Raw genomic sequence first — 6,479 nt, forward strand, 5'->3', positions numbered from 1 at the left:
ATGATTTTTGACAAATAGCACGTACAAAGATGCGTCATGATACTACCTGGCATAACGTCATAATACACAGTTCCATTTTTACAATGAAAAGATATTTCAAGTACATTTTTACTGTGATTTTTGGAGCCAGTGTTGGGGAGTAACGGAATACATGTACCGCCGTTACGTATTTAAAACACAAAATATGAGTAACTGTATTCCGTTACAGTTACCGTTTAAAAAGGTGGTATTTAGAATACAGTTACTTTGTTGAAATAAATGGATTACACGGCGGTACTTTCCTGTTTCATATTGTGGCGGGTCAGGACTGTTTGGGTTTTGTTTGACAGCTACGTTCTGTTGTGTTACAGTTGCCATGGTTACAGGGTGCCGCTCTCTCTCTGCGTGTTTCCTGGGTGAGAGAGCGCCTGTTGTTGTTGTTGTGCTAAGCTAATAGGCAGAATGCTAACGGTATAGCGCTAAAGAATGTAGCATCATGGGCAGTGTAGTCCGTGCTGCAGGGAGAATGGACTGCCATACACGTTATGTGTCTGTGAGCGAGGGAGGGAGAAAAAGGAAAAGTACGAGCTGTCATCGAGCAAAAACGGGAGCTGGAAGCATGTAAATATAATAATAACCACTGCAGCCAAGAAGAGAGCCTGACGAGCCCAGTTGTAAGTAAGCTATTAAGACTCGACTGTACACCGTGTTCGTGTTTTCCTCCAGAAACAATAAGTTCCGTTGGAGCAGCCTTTCAACGCCTCTCTCTGTCTCTCGCTAGGAAAGTTGACCCAGACAACAAAGTAAAGCTAGTTTTCAGCTACGAGCCCGACTCAGAACCCACCGTATTAGCCAGAGGTCCCTTTACTACGGTTTGGAGCCGCGGACCTTCAGTAACAGTAATAAATCACAGCAATAGTACATTCATGTAGTTGTAAACAGCATGATAATATATTAAGTAATCCAAAGTATTCAGAATACGTTACTCTCATTGAGTAACGTAACGGAATACGTTACAGAATACATTTTAGGGCATGTATTCTGTATTCTGTAATGGAATACATTTTAAAAGTAACCTTCCCAACACTGTTTGGAGCACACCTCACAATCTGCAGATTATGCATGGAGTGTGAGATTGAGGACCCAAATGCAGACACGGAAAGGAGACAGGATTTAACACAAGGGAGGTTTTTTTATTAGGCTGTTGCAAAAGTGTTCAAAGGGAAAAGCAAAACAAAAAGTCCAAAAGGGAAAGCTAAATGAAACCCACAGCAATGCAGTGACAGGAAAACACAGGGAAGGCTCACAGTCTGACAAGGAACGAAAGGAAAACTGAAGCTGCATATACACACAGGACTAATAAGCGGAAGTGGACACAGATGCAGAAAACTGACTTGTGCAAACAATCGAGGTAATGAGACAAGGAGAAGTGAAACAAAATAAAAGACACAGGGGAATAAAGATGAGCAAAATAAAAGAGGATGTAACTAACAATTTCAAATTTTAGAAACACACCTAAACACTAAAGTCATCATTGGGGAAATCTAGAAACTCAAAATTTAAATCCAAAGAATCTCGGAAAAAACTAATCGCACAAAAAGCACAAAAGCCCCGAGACCATGACAGGAGAGCCTTTACTGGTAATAGATTATTCTAATTATCCAGCTACTAAAACCAAATACATTCTGCCATGCTTTATCAGCACCCACTTATGCAGTATGCCTACTGCATACCTGCTTATCTATGAGATCATGGTTTTATGTTCAGCTCTAATATATCGTAGTGCCTGCACTGCTATTTAAAAGGAGGGTCCTTTTGAAGGTATATGAGCTCCTATAAAGAAAACAAGCTACAAAACCAGAATATCATTTATTGGTTTAATTAATTATTAGTATTCATTAGTAACTAATTAATATTGACTTTGACTGTGAGACTTTAATCAGATCAGGTTTTAGCTGTGAGGTGCAAGTTACTCCGCCAAGTCTTTAAACACCTGTTCTTTTTGAAACAATGGCAGAGCCTGTCTGGCTTTCAGAATCGTGCCTTGACCTCTTGAGATGAGGAATGCTGTTGGACATGTTTTGAAGCACATTATAACGTCTCTCTCTGTGAGGCCTTTGCTCTTTTTTCCTTGCTTCACTATTCTCCTCAGCCAGACTCTCGTGCTCTCTTGAGCTGCAGCGATAGCCTTCAGTGTTTACGTGTCATACGGCATGACTTATACATGAAGAGGCTGTTCTTTATTCATCTTTGGGACTCACACTGAGTGAGTGTAGCTTTCTGTTTCAGCTGCTGTGTCTTTTCTAACCTTTTAACCTTGCGAGCACAGCCCTGTTCGCTTAAACCCGGGAACCTCTGGGAACCCTGTGGAAGTGAAAGCGAACCCTTCTCACCCTGTGCTGTTTGAGTTTGTGTAAATATATTTGTGTGTAGGTGATCTGCCGATTTCTGACATGGTTGCAGAATAAGATTTTTATACATTTATTTACAGCTCCATTAGGGATGCTTGTGATTTTCACATTTTCAAATGTTTTCAGTTATGAATTTTTAAAAATCAAATAGTTTCTGCAGTTATGTCTTATCTGTTCTTTTCACCGGTTTACGGCAGTATGCAATGCACAACTATACCACCAGAACGTGACACTAATGCAAAACAGCTGTTAATGCGGCTTAACGACAGCACGTCTAGCTGGTTAGACAAAAGCAATGCAAACAATGAAGATTCCTATTTGCAAAAGTCATTAAACCATTGTTGAAATGTTCTAGTTGTAAGTATTAATATTTGTGGTTGCATTTTGTCAGAATAGATAGTCAAAATGTGGCGTCCTTACTTTATCAGTGATTCGTTTAGCAGAGCATAACTGATAAAACAGCTGGTTCATGTTTGTTATCATCTTTAAGCAGCCTTTGTGTTTAATGCTTTACACTGTGAGTATAAACATATCTGTCATATTTCAGCATGTTTCCTAAAAATGTTATTGAGGTCTAGGCAGACACATCCAGCCACTCACTCACCAGCAACCGACCAGCAAATAGCTGAGAGTCTATTGTTAGCTGCTTAACATTTAACCACCATTGTTATATGCCTGATATACCTTTGAATATGAACGATTTAATGATGTTCATAGATGCTGCTCAGAAAAAATTGATAAACTTTTTAAAGAGCATCAACATAGTTGGTCAGTTAAGTAGCAAAGGGGGGATGTTGATCAATCAACAACTGGTGCTCTACAGAGGCAACAATGAGACAAGCCCCCAAAACAGGAGTGGTTTTCAGGCGCAGGCCTACTTTTGGATTTGGCGAGGGTCAGTGTCACTACTGGTAGCTTAGGGGCAATACCTGGACCCTACAGAGGCTGCACAGGTAGTCCGATTCCCCCAGGATAGCACATCAATAGGTATCATTACCCAGTGTTGGGGAGTAACGGAATACATGTACCGCCGTTACGTATTTAAAATACAAAATATGAGTAACTGTATTCCGTTACAGTTACCGTTTAAAAAGGTGGTATTTAGAATACAGTTACTTTGTTGAAATAAATGGATTACACGGCGGTACTTCCCTGTTTCATATTGTCGCGGGTCAGGACTGTTTGGGTTTTGTTTGACAGCTACGTTCTGTTGTGTTACAGTTGCCATGGTTACAGGGTGCCGCTCTCTCTCTGCGTGTTTCCTGGGTGAGAGAGCGCCTGTTGTTGTTGTTGTGCTAAGCTAACAGGCAGAATGCTAACGGTATAGCGCTAAAGAATGTAGCATCATGGGCAGTGTAGTCCGTGCTGCAGGGAGAATGGACTGCCATACCCGTTATGTGTCTGTGAGCGAGGAGGGAGGAAAAGGAAAAGTACGAGCTGTCATCGAGCAGAAACGGGAGCTGGAAGCATGTAAATATAATAATAACGACTGCAGCCAAAAAGAGAGCCTGACGAGCCCAGTTGTAAGTAAGCTATTAAGACTCGACTGTACACCGTGTTCGTGTTTTCCTCTAAAAACAATAAGTTCTGTTGGAGCAGCCTTTCAACGCCTCTCTCTGTCTCTCGCTAGCAAAGTTGACCCAGACAACAAAGTAAAGCTATTTTTCGGCCATGAGCCCGACACAGAACCCACTGTATTAGTCAGAGGTCCCTTTACTACGGTTCGGAGCCGCGGACCTTCAGTAACAGTAATAAATCACAGCAATAGTACATTCATGTAGTTGTAAACAGCATGATAATATATTAAGTAATCCAAAGTATTCAGAATACGTTACTGTCATTGAGTAACGTAACGGAATACGTTACAGAATACATTTTGGGGCATGTATTCTGTATTCTGTAATGCAATGCATTTTAAAAGTAACCTTCCCAACACTGTCATTACCTGAAAGTTTGCTGTGTCTTATACCACACTCTCAAATTTCATAGCATGAAATAAAAAGTAACCTCACATCATACACAGATATGATATCTGATTTAAAGAATGAGAACTTTCATGTGAACTTTACATTTTCAAACATCACTGAGCAATCCTCTCCTGTCCTGTCTTTCTTATCTTTCTCCATCTCTGAATGACGTTAGCTCTCATTCTTTTCTCTCCCTGGGAAATACAGCAGCTGTACCTTTAGCCAGTAGACAGAAACTGCATATATAAAGTTTGCTGATATTTGTTGAGCAGGGAGAAACATTAAATGACCTGACACTTAAAAAATGTTACTGCCTTTGTACTGGTGCCTCTTCTGTAGGGCTAGCTAGCTCTGTGTTCCAGTGTTGTGCCACAGCCCACTTCACCCCACTGACTATGGCACTGTAATTTATGCATAAACTACATGGCTTTACCTCTTTCATCTCTTTGTATGCGAGATTGATACACTATTAGGACTGCCTTTCCTGTGTTACCATTTAGACTATATCAACCTTTGTGAGTCAAACTTGTTTTAATGAAAAAAGTATTTAAAAGCCTGTAAAACTTGAAGCTGTGATATTTTGATATTGTGAAATGTCATTTCTTTCTTCTGGTATTGAAAACATAAGTGACAAACAAACATTCCCTCTAGGTTAGAAGCATACAGCCATATGCTGCTGCTCCATTTGACTATTTGCACACCAGCAATTTTAATGTCAGGCTTATAATGAAAAGAGTGTCAATATTAGTCTGAGCCACTGGAATCTGGATCTGCTTATCGCAGATATGCCATTTTCAAGTTGTTTTTAAGCACGAGAAAAAAAGAAGACTAAGAAAGTGATTCATCTTATTTTGGGGCCATATCTGTACCATCTGACATGTTTGTTTACCAAAAATACAGTGTGATTAATTGCAATCCCTCTTGCAGAGAGCTTAATGAGACCTCTGATGGAAAAATTAGTAATGCTCTGCAGGAAGCATCATTCTTCAACTCCTCAGTGTTATATAATTTAATAATTATCATAATAAGCTTGGATGAGTAGCATGTTGCCACAAAGACATACAGTATTTATTATATATAGTGATTGGTGCACTTCCAGTCAGTCTTCAGAGGAGGTTCAGATTTGGAAAGCAAATGCATCACGGTCTGTTGTCAAAGGCTTTTTGTGTTGTTATTCTCTTTGAATTAAGCACATTCATTTTTCTCATTGAGGAATAAATCAAATAAAACTGCATTTAAAGAAAATCAGCGTGAGATATGTTTGGCCTGAAGGGTAAAGCTCTAGATATTCTAAAAGGCCTCTACAAGCAGTCATTGAAAAATCCATCTGTATTAATTTAATTCCAGTGATAACCTGGACATAAAAACTGTATCTATACAATCAAAAATACCTCATTAAAAAAGTTTGAAAATCTTCTTACACTAGAAGTTACACTTATTTTACTCCTCTTTATGTAGGAGTCTTTGAAGGACAGTGTCTCATCTTTATATGTCTGACTTATATATGATCTGGCTTAGCCTCCATCCACATGCTTCCGCTTATCCTTTTCAGGGTTGCGGGGGGCGCTGGAGCCTATCCCAGCTGTCATAGGGCGAGAGGCGGGGTACACCCTGGACAGGTCGCCAGTCTATCGCAGGGCCAACACACAGGGACAGACAACCATTCGCACTCACTTTCATTCGCACATTCACACCTAGTGACAATTTGGATTATCCAATTAACCTATCCCCACAAGCTGCATGTCTTTGGACGGTGGGAGGAAGCCGGAGTACCCGGAGGGAACCCACGCAAACACGGGGAGAACATGCAAACCCCACACAGAAAGACCCCGGCCTGATGGTGGAATTGAACTCAGGACCTTCTTGCTGTGTGGCAACAGTGCTAACCACCGTGCCGCCATCCACAACATTCAATTTAATTCCATTCAGGCTGTTTAGCAACAAATGACAACAACTGTTTGTTCAAGAAGCTTTTTATGGCACAGGCCCTTCAATATTAGAGAGAAGACCCCACCAATCCACAGAGGGGGGCAACTACTGTAGAGCCTTGCCCTCCCAGCTGCCCCCCCACCCCCTCCCCACACACACACACACACTTTTATGTCCTTAAAAAGTTGTAAAA

The sequence above is a fragment of the Neolamprologus brichardi genome, chromosome 10 (assembly GCF_056152115.1).
Source record: "Neolamprologus brichardi isolate AB-2024 chromosome 10, ASM5615211v1, whole genome shotgun sequence".
In the NCBI taxonomy this organism is placed as follows: Eukaryota; Metazoa; Chordata; class Actinopteri; order Cichliformes; family Cichlidae; genus Neolamprologus; species Neolamprologus brichardi.